The following is a 16,347-nucleotide window of genomic DNA, read 5'->3' on the forward strand; positions in this document are numbered from 1 at the left end:
CGCAGGAGAGGAAAGGAAGCGATCTCGTACCCTTAAAAAAGTGTCGGAGGCCCCGCCTTCGCCCCGCGATGCTCTAATGGAAGCGTTCAACCACCGATAACCTCAGATCATGAAGAAAAAGTGACCTCCCTTCATCCGATTAGGGCTTACCCAAGGTTTCTTATTTTTGAATTTCAAATCGAGCCGATGTTCCCCCCCTTACATGCCACCTCCCCATGGGACGGGACTCTCTCACAATATACTCCCACCTTTATCATTTAATAGTGTGTGTGGGTGTATACACATGAAATTTGTGCACGGCGGGGGGGGTCCCTCAGCTCGGCCTGCACCCTCTCCAATCCAGGACCCCTTGGGGAATGTCCAACTGCCCAGTCACCCCTAACCTCTCTGCCTGCCTGCCCGATCACTCTAACTGCTCTCCCCTGCCTGCCCAATCGCCCCTAACAGCTCTCCCCTGCCTGCCTGATCCCCCTAACCACTCTCACCTTTTAGCCTGATCGCCCCTAACTGCCTCTGCCTCAGCCCTGCCTCAGTGGCTGTGTCCGGAAGGACGTCTAGACAGTCATCTGGAAGATGTCTGGTCTAATTAGCATATTACCCTTTTATTAGTATAGATGTTCCACTTATTCCTGTTGCTGCCCTCCATGTCCTCCCTCTCTCTCTCTTACACACACACACACACACACACACACACACACACACACCCTCTATCCTATGGGTGGAGCGGGTCAGGCTCAGCTCCCAGATGCACTTTGCTCCCCTTGCTCCAGCTCCTGAGTCCAGGGAAAAAGTCACAGGGATCAGTGCCCACCAAGCAGGGAGCAGGGGCATTTCTGGAAAAGGACAAGCAGCATACAAAATGACTCTTTATTCAGGAATGGAGAAAAAAATTAGTTGCTGCTCAGATAATTACATATGTGCCACTTGTTAAAGATAAGTGCAGTTTTAAAAGAAAGTTACTTAATAACCCCCTCCCTGTCTCACAAGCAGAATGACACAGATATTTTAGATTCATACACCCACACACACTTTTAAAATAAATGAGGCAGTTTACAAAATTAAGTAAAAAGTTTTTTAAAAGTCAAGATTAAAAATATCAACAAAAAATTCAAGAAAATTACAGAGAAATGGATGCTAGCAAACTCGAGATGGATTTATTACTTGTAGTTACACCCTGGAATTGGACTTTTGCATTTGCTAACCGATTGAAAATGAAAATGAAATATATACTACAATATTCTTAAAATAGCAGATATGAATAAAGTCCTCTGGGGGTACAGACAACCTCTACTGATTGTCCAAACTGCCCCAGGCTGGGCAAGAGATCAGCCTGGACAAAGATGGAGCTAGAATCCCGAGTTTCTGACACCACTTTGCTTAAATCAGAGGATGAAAACTGGAGGACTATAGACCAAACCCAGCTGACTAACATGTATTTGAAAATAACACTCACTATGTTATTTTAAAACACTAATTTTAAAACAACTAAATTTCATATAAAAATTCTAATTTCCAGCTTCTCTTGAAAAACCCAGAGATCTGGCAACACTGGGATGAATTTTCCCATGGCAACATGGACATAAACCATGACTGCCTTGGAGTTGGGCATGTACCTTCCTGTTGGTCCAAGTTCCTACTAGCTGCTTCACCCAGTGTGTTAACCGATTGGCCCCACTTACTAGCAAAGTTTGCAACCCTATTTTGAATAAAGAACCAAGACAAAGGAAGTTTACCTTTTTAAAGGAGTTTCCCTAGTTAAAAATGACCAATTTGATTGGGAAGAATTAATCAGGGTTAAATGCTTGAGATAGTTAACAGCTTTGATATCAGCCATGCCTACTAACTCCAAAACCAGAACAAAATACCACTACAAACAAAAGGGCTTGATTTTAATCCATCTACTTAGAACGTTTTCCTACTATTATATATATCAAAAACTAAATTCAGATAAAAAATGTAGTACCTTTCATGATTTAGCTCCAATTCTTTACCCATCCCTACGTGCACTGCTCTCAGAGGTAGAGTTACCTGCCCAGGCCCCTTCCTCTGGCTCAGCTATGTGACCTGCTTTGGTCAATGGGATTCTAGCTAACATGGCACAAGTGGAGTCATGAAAAGGTATTACACACTGGAACTTGCTTCCCTGCACCTCTCCCATCTCCAAGAAGACATGCCCAGGATATCCTGTTGGAAGGTGTGGGAATACATAGTTGCACCAGAGGCTTCCGGCTTAGGTCAGCAGACCAGGTGACCAGCCAGCTGAACCCAGATAAATAAGTGAGTCTAGTCATAATGAGCAGATAGCTTAGCTGACTAACTGTACAAGCGATAAAGTTATTGTTGTACTAGAAACCTGGTGCATGAATTTGTGCACAGGTGGGGTCCCTAGGCCTGGCCAACGATTAGGGCCAGGCCGACAACTGGGGGGAGGGACAAAGGGAGGGACTGCAGGCCAATCGGGGCCTGCCAGCCAGGAGGAGGAATGGGGCATGGGAGGTTGGCCTCAGGCCCCTACGAGGGAACCGGTCCTCAGCCCCCTGGGAAAGGGGTCACATCCACCACCACCCACCCTGGTTCCCCATCCCAGCCCGGGGCCAAAGGTCCTGGCAGGGTCAGGAGAGGAGGCGATGGTCACCAAGCCGGGCACGGAAGGAATGGACGCCGGACACTGAAGCTGCGGGCCAGCCGCAGGAGTTTGGCTGTGGGAGTGCACTGACCACCAGGGGGCAGCTCCTGCATTAAGCATCTTCCCCCTGGTGGTCAGCACACGTCATAGCAACTGGTCAACTGGTCGTTCCAGTCATTCAGTCATCGGTCACTTAGGCTTTTATATATACAGATGCCTTGTATGTTTTTATTTGTTATGCAACAAAAGCTAAGCGGTATATATATTATGAACACTGAGAAAGAAGATACCTACCAAGAAGGTCTCCTGGTGGCTAACGGGGCTCAAATTTTAAAAACAGAGACTAGCAGCCATTTCTACACAAACTGTACTTCACACAGAAGCCTGCACTGAACTGCCTGCCTGCACTGTTTTTCTGTCTGTTGAACCAGCCCTTATAAAGGAACTCTTGGAATCCTATTTCAACCAATGGGACTGAGGCTTCCCCCATCCAAACAGAGCTTACAGCTTTATCCCCATCAACATCTTCACTGACCAATCAGAGCAGCTCTTTTCTGACCAATCAGGAAAGTGCCTTTTGGACAAATCCAACTGCAAGGATCTGGAGTCCTTGTTTGCATGAGGACAGACCAATCAAGGTCGCAGGCAAGGACTTCTGTCTATATAAGCCAGCTCCCCTCTGGCTCTGAGAGTGCACCTTTCCTTTCCACCAAAGACTGATCCCTGGCTGAGATAAAACACCGAAGATATCTATGTCTCACTGGAGCAGAGCTGAACAACAAACATGGGCCAGAGAAGACAGGCACCAAACACAGAATGGAGCAGAGAAGACCAGCACAGAGCTGAACAGACCAGCAAGGAACAGAGATCTCTAGCAGAGAGGGGCCTGGCCCCAGGTCCGCCTCATAGGCTTGCTGTTTTCACGGCTATGCTTTATCACAATTGAGCTGTTTTGCACTGAATAAAGTTTCCTTCTTCACCACACCCCAAATTGGGGATTCCTGTTGGCATTGAATTGGCACCAATGATCATCTGTTGACAATGTAGTTTACTAATAAATCATCTTATTTGGTTCAGAAAAAAATTAATTTCCTGAAGTTTCCTCTAAAGCAGGGGTGGGCAAACTTTTTGACTTGAGGGCCACAATGGGTTCTTAAACTGGACCGGAGGGCCGAAACAAAAGCATGGATGGAGTGTTTGTGTGAACTAATATAAATTCAAAGTAAACATCATTACATAAAAGGGTACAGTCTTTTTTTTTTTTAGTTTTATTCATTTCAAACGGGCCGGATCCGGCCCGCGGGCCGTAGTTTGCCCACGGCTGCTCTAAAGACTACTCTCCTTGAGAAAACAAGTTGTTTTCAGACTGTCTTCTGGTGGTGAGGAGGGAGTGGGGAGGACAAATTCAAATTAGGATGCACAAAATAAGCATAAGCAATTGATATGACAAGTGACAGACTAGCAATTATTGAGAGAGAAAAACTAGGCAATCATAAATAGCAATTGGGGCTATTTAATCTACTCCCCATAACATTAAGATTTTCATAAGAAACAAGCTGTTTCTTAAATATATTATAAAGCATAATACTTGTTTTTTTTCTTCCTATTTTTAAAGTAGAAACAGAAACTCCACTTGACTTTCCTAGTGAACAAACACCACTAAAAATTTTAAGAAAGGGAAATATTTCTGACTGCTATTTATACCTCAAATTTGAATGTTGCTTTATAGCTTACAAAGCATTTTCTTTAGCACTTTCTCTTTTGACTTCCATTCAATCCTACAAAGTGGGTATAATTACAACTCTTTACTTTTACTGCTAAGAAAAATAAAGCTTTGAATAAAATACTTGCCCACCATTGCTTTGCTAAAAAGTTACAGTAACAGAACTAGAACCCATATCTTGTGTCTCTAAGCCAGTGCTTTTCCAATACATTTCTAGGAGCAGAACTGTGTAAATTCTAAATACATTGCCCAATCACTGAAATATTTTCTTTGTCCGTCCCTATCATATTTCTTATCACCCTCACTCCCCCAAGAAATGCATTTAAGGCCAGAGTATGTCATCCATATGTGCTTATCTACTTAGAACTAGAGATTTCTATAATGAATGCAAGATAATATGTAAATACGCTATAAATCCAACTTTCTACAACTATTTTAAGATGTCTTTTATTTTTTTTAATTTTAATTAAATTTATTTATTTTTTTAATTTTTTATTGCTTAAAGCATTACAAAGGGTATTACATATGTGTCCTTTTTTTTTCCCCGCCCTTGATAATACCCCGGCTTCCCCTACCCCCCAGTGTCTTATGTCCATTGGTTATGCTCATATGCATGCATACAAGTCCTTCGGTTGATCTCTTACCTCCCTCCCTCCTGCCCCCCAACCCTCCCCGGCCTTCCCGCTGCAGTTTGACAATCTGTGTGAGGCAGCTCTGCCTCTGTATCTATTATTGTTCAAAAGTTTATAATGGTCTCTATTATCCATGAATGAGTGAGATCATGTGGTATTTTTCCTTCATTGACTGGCTTATTTCACTTAGCATAATGCTCTCCAGCTCCATCCATGCCGTTGCAAATTGTAAGAGTTCCTTCTTTTTTACAGCAGCATAGTATTCCATCGTGTAGATGTACCACAATTTTCTAATCCATTCATCTACTGATGGGCACTTAGGCTGTTTCCAGATCTTAGCTATGGTGAATTGTGCTGGTATGAACATATGGGTGCATATATCCTTTCTGATTGGTGTTTCTAAGATGTCTTTTAAATAACCCTTTCTCTTGTTAAGAATATTTTCCTCTTTCAGGCAGAAAAGCATTCTTTTTTTTTTTTTTCAGAAACATCATAAAACCTTAAATTTTATTTTTTAAATGGTATTTTCTTTTTGGTGTACACGTATTTTCTATTTCTCTTTTTCCTCCACTCTTTCTCAATTCCCATATTTCTTCCTTCCCCCACACTTACTTTATATATTTAGATCTTTCCTTTTAACTCCTCTATAATAAAGGACTGAAATACATTTCAAGAGTTTTGTATTTCTTTTTTATCATTATTAAATTTATTGGGGTGGCATTGGTTAATAAGATTATATAGGTTTCAAGGGTACATTTCTATGATACATGATCTATATATTGCATTGTGTGCCCACCATCCAAAGTCAAACCATCTTCTGTGACCATATATTTGGTCCCCTTTATCCTTTACTAATCCTCCACCCCCTCTCCTCTGGAAACCACCATACAGTTGTCTGTGTCTATGAGTTTCAGTTTTATATCCCATATATGAGTGAAATCGTATGGTTCTTACGTTTTCTGGCTGACTTTATTTTGCTTAACATAATATCCTCAATTTTATTTCTTATTCTTCATTTTCAAAGTGAATAAACAGAATAATTGGCATATTCTTTTCAAAATATATAGACTTCTAAATTTTAAAAAAAAAAAAAAAGCTAATTGGAGTTCTTAACTTTGACCTCCCCATGAACTGTTTCCTGGAATGTTTTTAAATGTACATAAAAATTTTTTAAAGATATAGGATTAGATAGAAATCCAATTATAATGAAATTGAATTATTGGGAGTAAATGGATGAGGACTGAAGTTAAGAACCTCAATTTCAAAAACCTTCAAGAAACTCAAGTTGAATAATGCTGAATAACTAATGTTTCAATATCAGATTGTTGTATGACAATAACCCTACAAGGTCAGTACACTGTCATCATGATCTATACCTAAGAGGCTTAAAGGCGCTAAGAAAGGTACTCAAGGCTACACAGCTACTGAGTAGCAGAGCTGAGTCTTGAACCTTTCTCCAAGGTCCAGATTTCTGACCATCTAACCGTACTCATTGCCACGTGCACTACTCATAAATTTAAGACTTTTTCTCAACTCATTTCTAGCCACCAAAATGGTTTCTCTGACTTTTGAGTCTTTTCCTATACATTCCAACTCCACTGGCCACCTGATTGAATCTAGGTTCTTGAATCAGGAATTCAAGGCCCTCAGCAAGCCACTGTCTTAATAAAAGAACCACAGAAAACTTAAGGCCTACATTCAGCTATTACAGCAACTATTCTTCTCCCACTGCCACCCCTCATTAATGTCATTAGTTCTGGGTGGAATGCCTTCTGCTATCTAGTATTGCCACCTATTTAAACACTCACTTGTCCAGGCATAGCTCAAATAACACAATCTCAATGAAGCTGTCCACCTCTAGCCAGAAGTGATCTTTCCTTCCTCTGCATTTGTATAGCTCTATAATTATAGCAAGACATTTATGAAATGTCAAAATATCTGCATGAAATACAATTATTTGTGCCACAGAATTTTTTTTAATTTTTCTTTATGCTCACCTAAGGATATGTTTTATTGGTCTGAGAGAGAGGAAGGGAGAGAGAGAGAAACACCAATGTGAGAGAGAAACATCGATCAGTTGCCCCCACAGGCGTCCAGACCAGGGATCAAGCCACAACCTAGGTATGTGCCCTGACAGGGAATCAAACCCAAAACTCTTTTGGTGTAAGGGATGATGCTGCAACCAACTGAGCCATCTGGCCAGGGCTGTCACAGAATATGTCATGTTCATTTAGTCATCAAACCTATGCTGGATTCACCACTTGGAACATTCTTTTCACTCCATTTTCCCTTTGCTAACTTCTACTTTTCTTTCAAGTCTCAGCTCAAAGGAAACTTCCCCTAGAAAGTCTTCTTTCACTTCCCCGACCCCTACCCTGGACCAAGTATCCATAGTGGATAACAACTCAACACCGCCCAGAGATTGCTAACTGGCTATTTACTTGTCTGTCTCCCCACTAGACTGGAAATCTTACCAGAGACTATTTATTTAATCCATGGTTGTATTTCAACACCTAGCATAGTTCCTGGCATGTAGTTGGAACACTTTTAAATGGATTTACAATTACATTTTCTTATTATCCTGTCTGATTAATCCAGAGATAAATTTCAAAGTACAGGACCTTGCAATTAGTAAATACTAATTAAATAATTGTTGAGTAAAATGATTCTTGTAGAAATGGCCTAGATTAATTATCTTATATCTTCAAACAATATGGATTAAACTTCAAAACAGTAAAATATTAACACTTGATAATATGTCCTTTATAGAGAAAACAAAGATAAACATTTCAAATCCATTTGAATAAATGTGTTAAAACAACTGAATCACACTTAGGCTTGTTTGAATTATTGCAAATCATTTAAATTCATTATTGTCATCTGCAGCTATCTGCACTCCTCAATTATTATTTGTCTGTACTATAAAGCACTACACTCCAAATTACTTAGGTTCTTTATCATCTAGGTCCACTCTCAGTACTCTTTCAATGTACCAATTGCTGCTCATAAGCAAACCCATTTCTTGCCAATTTAAAGCCTTCAGTCTCTCACCATCGAGCTTTTTCCTTTTTTCTACAATCTATAAAATTACTTATCTCACCTAGAGGGTATTATGGTAAGTGAAATAGTCAGCCAGAGAAAGACAAATACCATATGATTTCACTTATACGTGGAATCTAAAGAACAATACAAACAAGCAAACAAAACAGAAACAGACTCATAGACACAGAGAACAGACTAATGGTTGCCAGAGGAGAGGGGGCTGGGAGACTGGGTGAAAGAGGTGAAGGGATTGAAAAGTACAGATTGCTAGTTACACAAAACAGTTAAGGGAATATAAAGTACAGCATAGGAAATAGAGTCCAAAATATTGTAATAACTATGATTGGTGACAGGTGAGTACTGGAAATATCAGGGGGAACATTGTAAAGTATATGATTGTCTAGTCACTATGCTATACACCCGAAACTCATACAAAATAATACTGAATGTAAGCTGTACTTAAAAATAAACAAATAATTTTTTTAAACTGCTTATCTCTTCTTTCTATAAAATAATAATCATCGTTCACTTCTTCCATAATGTCTCTCTTCTTCACTTATCCATTCATCCTGAGCACCTGTGTCATGGCAAACCCTGTGAACATTGTAGATTCTAGATGTTCTTCAGCTAAATGGATACATATAAACACATATATGTCCATCTCCCAAACACCCACACACCAGCATTGTACTGATCGATGTTAAGGGTTACATGAATTTCAGGGAGGAGTGAATATCTGATAAGGACCTTGTAGCCTGTTAGGAACATTTACAATTATTGATAAAAAGATACTAGAAGCAAGGTTAGGGGGAAAGAAGGACAAACAGAAAAATATTCGCATTATATCGAAACCAAAGGATTCATCATCTCTCTAAAAAAATGATTTTAAAAGAATGGACCAGTACTAAAAGATGCAAAGGGTATATAAGCAGGCAATTCACAGAATACAAATGGCCCTAACAAGTATAGAACGTTCTTTATATTCCTAATCAAAAAATTGAAAATTAAAATAATAATATGATATGCTTGTTTATCTGTTTTGTACAAATTTTAAAAAAATAGCTCTCACCTCCAGGATTGACAAGGGCACACCTTGCTGTAAGAATATTAACTGAAATAGATAGCTTTTCTGGAGAACAATCTGGCAAGACAAGTAAAAAATAAGTAATATGCATATGTTTTGACCCAGATAGTCTACTTCTATGTACAGGGTAGGGCAAAAGTAGGTTTATAGTTGTAAGTATGCACAACAGAGTTTATTCTTATATTATTATTTATTAATTATTGTATTATTTTCCATACGAGCAACTATAAACCTACTTTTGCCCCACCCTGTATATTATCCTAGGAAAACAAAAGATGTTTAAGATGTATGTATACATTTCATGTGTATATGTAGAAAGAGTTTAATTGCAGAATTAAAATAGTAAAAAAGAAAATAAGAAAGAATTACAAATCTACTGATAAGGGATACATTAAATATAGTCATTTGGAATATTATGTAGCAGTTAAAAGAGACATTGTAGAATTTTATGTACTGACATGTAATACTACATTATTGCAACAAATAAATACACACTACAGAATAACATGAATATATTGAAACATTTCATATTAGAATCAACCCAGTATACTACATGGATACCACTGAATCGACTCTAGATTATTTTTATATTATTCCCAAATATGTCAAGATTACATCTGAGAATTTGTGATTATATGACCTTATCAGGCTCTTTCAGCTCTAAAATTCTTTAATTCTAAGAACTTTGTGCAGCATAGATCTTGGACAGTGTTTTTACAAGGCCCCAATGGGTCTCCTATATAGGTTTAAGTGTCCCTTATCAAAATGCTAAAAAGTGTCCAGAGTTTTACCTCTACATCTGAAAACTTGAGTTCTTAATACTACATCCTTCATTATCAATGACAATTCATGCTGAATGTGTTCATTTTACAGTAATCACGAATTATAACTCTTTTACCTCAATAATAATGTAAGAACCATTATATCTTGAATAAACTAAGATAATAGAACCCTTTGAATATTTAAAGAGATAAATAGCCCATCTCCCTTCCTCTCTGAAATCTATAATAAAAATATATTTTTCTGAATAAATAGATAAAAGATAAATAACAGTAAAATTTGCTTATATGGTACTCTTAATCTAAAAATCTGACTGTCAATCAAATCCCACTGAGGGCAATCTTAGACAGCAATGGCACCTCTTCTCACTGGACAGGACTGAGATTTGTAGAAAGAACACCTGGGAATGAAAACCACTCTTTGGGCTCCAGAATCCCCAGCAAATCGCATGTACCATCTGAGCTTCAACTGTCTCATTTGTAAAACAAAGAATCCTATATAATAAAAGCGTAATATGAAAATCGACCAAACGGCTGAACAGCGGAACGACCATCCGGACGACCATCCAGACAACCATCTGGGACCATGCTATGACACCCACTGGCGCCAGGCCAGCCAAGGTGGGTGCGATGCAATTGGTCGGAGGCCCAGCCCTCGCCCCATGATCGCCCCGCAAAGGAAGACCCAGGCCACTGGCCTGCGGGGTGATCAATGGGGGGCTCCACAATCACCCCAAAGAGGGAGGCCCAGACCACCGACTGGTGGGCTGTGGCGGGTGGACGGGGCCTCCCTCTGTGAGGAAAGCCCGGGTCCCGGGTGCCGGCAGCCAGGGGAAGAAAGGCCTACTCTTGTACACATTTCATGTATCGGGACTCTAGTAGCATAATAATGTCCAGCCAGCATGGCTCAGCGATTAAGCCTCTACTATGAACCAAGAGGTCACGGTTCGATTCCCGGTTAGGGCACATGACCAGGTTGTGGGCTCAATCCCCAGTAGGGGGTGTGCAGGAGGCAGCTAATCCATGATTCTCTCTCATCATTGATGTTTCTATCTCTCTCTCTCCCTCTCCCTTCCTCTCTGAAATCAATAAAGATATTTTTTAATAAGAATAGTATAATAAAAATACTATATATATGTCATTCATATATATATATATATATATATATATATATATATATATATATATATATATATATGTCACATAGAAGGTTTCTATTACTGTGCCTGGGACAAAATAGGTTCTCAAATACTTGTCTAATGGAAACAATTGCATCATTGTTGTTTTTGTTAAGGTATCTAGTCTGTCCCCTTGAATTTTTATAACTCTCACGCACAGCCATTCTATTTAATTTTTACGCTACATGTTAGAAAGGGACTTCTTGCCTCTCAAAAGCTTATTTGTTGACATACTCTTTTCCACTATAAATATGCAAAAATGTGTTTAGAAACACAGGGAGAAAGCATACTTACAAAGCACACCCCCAAATCTCCGTGTTGCTCTCCACTGAGCTCAGTGCTCTTCTTAGGCACATATGTCTGCCTCCTATCATTTCTTCATGAGGTTCAGGGCAAAAGGCCTAGTCAAGTAGATAACCTTTGGTTGCCCCTATATTTTCCCCAAACCACCTACAGATAAATGAAACAAGGATTAAAACACACCTACAACTTTAAATTTTTTAAAGAAATAAAAGATGAAAATAAGCTCACCCTCACTATATACAGTTCATGGCATATCAGAGAACAGAGAAAATGCTCCTTGGGTCATGCAAAAGCCCCACCGAACTCAAAGGAACTCTTCCCATCCGAGTGCCCAACCAACATACTCCTCACTTGTTACTTCCGCCCATGCCTGGTCATCCCTAGGGCTGGCCAGATCATGCAATTGTAGCCCAAGTCCACCTAAAAGTACTCTCTCTTTCAGCATGTCTATCAGAGGGTAAACTAAGTCAAGTAATTAATTTAACATGATACTTCTGAATTTAATGACCCAGTTGAATTTCTAAGCCAGTTAACGAACTATATATGCTAGTACGCCTAAACGATATATTTCATAAGCTGCCCAGTACCACCCACATTTAGTACTGCAATTAAATAAGTAAACATAAAATGTCTTTGGTTGTAAGAAAGTCTGTGGACAGAAATATTTTCAATTCTTTGTGACTGCTTTTAAAGCAGTCTGTAGGAATCCATAGGAAGTATCCAGAGAACTATCCAGTTGTCACATAAGAAGACCTGGGACTAACTACATCTATAAACCACTTCAAGAAAAAGTAAAAAAAAAAATATTCTGGAAAAGTTAATCAAAATAAACTGTGGAGAGCTTCAAATGACACAGGTCTTGCAATGGCAGAGCGGACACGCTGAGAGCACTCGGGTTTTATGCATACTTCACTCTTCGAACAAAGCATAACCTTCACCCAAGAGCTGGGTCACAGACACATTTCTCTGTGCCAATATGAAGCTGCCAAAGTTTTCACCTTGAATCTACACTGCACAATACAGTAGTCACTCCATATGTGGCTACTGAGCTCTTGAAATCTGCCCAGTTTGAGTTCACATGTGCTGTAAATATACAATGCAAGATTTTTATACATTAAAAACATATATACATTTAAGGCTGTAAAATGCCTCAATAAGTTTCCATATTGACTACATGTTGAAATGAAAACATTTTGTATGTAAATAAATTGTGCTAAATAAACTATTAAAATTAACATCACCAGTTTCCTTTTTACTGGTACGATGTGGATACTGGAAAATTTAAACGTGGGGGGGGGGGGGGGCTAACATAATATTTCTACTTGAAGGCGCTGTTCTGCATAGTTAGTAAATATAAATAACAAATACTGAGCACTTCCAATGTGCCAGGCCCTGTGCTAGATACTTTGCTTCATACTTGGAACAACGTTACAGTGCGGTCCTACGAGGAGCCTGCGGAAGCCACTGAGCCCCATCAAACCGATCACAGTTGCAGCTGGAATTCAATGTCAGATGTTCCTAAGAAATAACTCATATCACGGGCCGCTAACGTTGGGGCAGCTCCCATGGTGGCACAGGAGAGGCCGATACAGCGATACAGCGCCTGTGACTAGAGAACAGGTACAAAACGGCCAGCGCTATCCCAGCTCTATCCCAGGCCAGGCGAGTCACCTCCAAAATGAGGCCGATCTCCTTGACAGCTCAGGACATGCCGCTCGCAAAAGGAGGACCAGGAAGTTCAAATTCCCTGAATAGCTTGGCACAGACCAGGCTGTGGATGCCCATGCGGAGGGGGTCGCAGGCCGGGCACCCCGCCTCTCCCCACCCTGGCGCTCACGCTACCAAGCCGCGGCCCCACCCCACATCTCCGCGCGGCCAGTGTCCCCACCCCTGGGACAAGGAGAAGTGGGACTTAAAACGTCTACACGACAGGGAAGTGGCAAAGAAAGGGCCAGGGGCGGTGGCGGGCAAGTACCTGAGATTGAGAGCCCAGGTCCTTAATGCCGGATCATCGCCGAGGCCCCACCCGGCTCCCACGGCCACCTGTGACCGAGAAGGTGCAACTGACCCGACGCGGCGGCGCAACCGACTGAGCTGTGCCCAGACTGGCAGCTATGGCAACTTGAACTAGCCGCCCAGCCGCGGCGAGAGTACAGGACCCTACTGGTGCCGCTTGGCCCTCTGGGAGTTGTAGTCCGCATCATTCTCTAAAGCAATGAGTTACTAAGGGACTCGGCCCCTAAAAGAAACTGCAAGTCCCAGGATGCCAAACGACTGTCTTCGGGTGACTTTCCCGGAAGAAGCAGGATTCGTTGGCACCTGAGGCCCTAGGACGCGCCCTCTTTCCCTGTTTTGTTTTTTTAAAGGGCCAGAAGCGTATATTGAAGACAAACACCAGCTAGCGAGAGCTGCCTTGGCCCAGACTGTAATTTAATCAGAAAAGTCTAAGATATTTCCTTTACTTAAAAAAAAAAAATCAAGTAGTTGCAATACTAACATAGACTATATTTTTGTTATTCCTTGGGGAACAGGCAGGTGTAATTTCCAGCAGAGAAATGTTAAAATCCCCTTAGTGTAATACTACCAGAGCCCAATGTCTTGTGGTTCACAAATTCTTAGATCCGGAAAGGAAACAGAAGATTATCTAGTCACACCTTTTAGGCCTGGAAAAAGTAAGCTCACTGATGACAAATTAAAAGTAGAATTTGAGAATGTCACTTCAAAACTGCTGCCAGGGTGTCATCTCTCCGCTTATTGTGGAACCTGAAAGAGACATAGTCCACTCAGAGAAGTCGGTTTCAATTGCGAAAAAGTAATTTTAAAAACTTCAACAAGGAACTGAGCTTTGGAAAAGCTAAGAAGAAGTGAAAATCCAAATTCGTCACGAAGAAGGTCATTTCCTTCTGCCGTTGATGCTTTCCTCCTCAAGGCTAAAGTCAAGTTTTACTTTATCTGTGAAGCTTTCCTGGCTACACAGATAAAGCAAGATCACTTAAATGATGTGGGTTCCCTATTCTAATCATTGTGTGCTGTAATTATCCATTTCCCTGTTGGTACTTACATTAGATTCTAAGCCTTTCAAACACAGGGACTTAACCTGTTAAAATTTCCATCCTCTCTTCTCTCTCTCTCTCTCTCTCTCTCTCTCTCTCACACACACACACACACACACATTAATAATTATGATCTATTATATCATATTTGATATATCAGAAGCATTAAAATATTTTTCCTGGCTGGCCAATACTGTGAGGTAGATGTTATTTTATAACCGGTTTGAACATAAGATGATTATTCTAAGGACATACCTATGTATTTGCATCTGTCTTCACGTTGCTTGCTCACAGCTGTATTCAAGAATACACTCATGCTTGCTTCGGCAGCACATATACTACAATTGGAATGATACAGAGAAGATTAGCATGGCCCCTGCTCAAGGATGACATGCAAATGCATGAAGCGTTCCATATTTTAAAAAAAAGAAAGAAAAGAATACACTCCACCAGACACAAATATTAACATAACTAGGAACAGTCATTAAATTGCCCCATGCACATGCAGAAGCATTAGAGTAACTTTATTTATTTACATTTTAATTTTTCAAAACAATTGTACTCATTCATTTAATTCAGCAAATGTATGCTGAATCTTTCTAGGATCCAGACATTATATTAGACCCTTGAAATGTAGTGAAAATGAGGAGAATAGCAACCTAGTTTCTGCCCTCATGTTGCTCAGAGTCAAGAAAATATGAAGAAGAGCAGTGCCAAGAGAAAAGGGATTCCTGAGTGGGAATGTGGTAAGAAACAGAGAAAAGAGTCCCAGAATGGAGAGTTGGAGATTTCGGGGCTGGGGGTGCGATGCAGACCTGAAGGTGTTGGAGGAAAACCCATGCCCATAGACTGTTCAGCTTCTACTCAAGCAAGTACTATTCATAGTCTGGACCTAGCTGTCCGCCCATTGGCGTGAAGAGAAGACAGCCTGCATTTTGCCCAGTGGTTGTCCAGCACAAGTACTAACCATCTGTTCCATTCCACATTGTTCCATCTAGCCACTAGATGGCCACGCCTCCTTGTAATATCACCAGACAATTATAAGGGATAAGAAGGAAGACAGAGCACCGAAGTGGGATGCTATGGGTAAGGTTAAAGAGAAATCTCCAACATCCTAATTGGAACTACCCAAAATTCTCTCTGAACCAAAGCACAAAATGATCATAAATGGTTGTTAACTTTTCCTACATCAACTTTTCAAACTAACTGAAAATCTAGGAAAGTTAAAATAGAAGACAAAATGTTGCAAAGATGGTATTGCCAACTACTCAAGGAATCATCTTCAGCTATTCATGTGTGCCATTGATCCCATAATATTCTTTTCAGCAACACACTTATTATAGGTATATGTCACTGTCAAGAGCATCACAAATGTAAAACACAGCAATTTGTTTGCATTTAAGTCAAAATGAATAACTATTAATGCACAAATCCAAAACCATAAAATATTTTTATTATAGCTAACTCAGATAGCCTGTGCTCCACTTTAATAGGTACCTTTGCGGGGGCGGGGGGTGGGGGGAGAGGAATAAAACACAGAGTAATGCCATGCTAAATACCACTTTCTGATATCTGGACCATGCTAACAATTCTTCTACAAGAAGGAAAATGTAATGTTCTTAAGCCATTCTCATTCATCTGTTATATTTAAGAGCATTTTTGTGTTTAATGGATCAGAATGCAAACACTTTTCTCTTACTTAAACTGATTGATCTTCTCATCCCATGCTTTTATTTGCCCCAGTTTCAAAGTTAGGCTAAGGAAAGAAAAGTGCCTTACTGATTATCATAGCAATTTGTTGAGAAGGTTATTAAAATATTAGAGGCCCAGTGCACGAATTTGTGTACAGGTGGGGTCCAGCCACCCCCCCCAATCGGGGCAGATTGGGCCAGGCCTGTAGGGAGGAGGAGATGGCAGGAGGTTGCCA

At 40.3% G+C, this 16,347-nt stretch overlaps 1 protein-coding gene and 1 non-coding gene across 13 annotated transcripts in view; one reads left to right on the plus strand and one right to left on the minus strand.

Moving 5' to 3' along the window:
• CEP128 (centrosomal protein 128) overlaps positions 1-13,516 on the minus strand; it is a 335,869-nt gene extending 322,353 nt beyond the window's left edge. For 10 of the 12 annotated variants that reach the window (XM_023752498.1, XM_014454258.2, XM_023752497.1 and 7 more), the window contains exons 1-2: positions 13,343-13,516; positions 11,359-11,514 (exon numbers count right to left, since the gene is read on the minus strand). The gene's annotated coding sequence lies outside the window, so the exon portion shown is untranslated. The remainder of the gene's footprint in view (positions 1-11,358; positions 11,515-13,342) is intronic. The other 2 variants (XM_023752499.1, XM_023752495.1) reach the window with 1 other exon arrangement.
• Positions 13,517-14,734: 1,218 nt separating this feature from the next.
• Positions 14,735-14,841, plus strand: LOC111825614. The gene has a single exon (XR_002828806.1). It is a non-coding gene; the product is annotated as a U6 spliceosomal RNA (small nuclear RNA).
• Positions 14,842-16,347: the final 1,506 nt, after the last annotated feature.

The sequence above is a fragment of the Myotis lucifugus genome, unplaced genomic scaffold (genome assembly GCF_000147115.1).
Source record: "Myotis lucifugus unplaced genomic scaffold, Myoluc2.0 scaffold_34, whole genome shotgun sequence".
NCBI classification, from domain to species: domain Eukaryota; kingdom Metazoa; phylum Chordata; class Mammalia; order Chiroptera; family Vespertilionidae; genus Myotis; species Myotis lucifugus.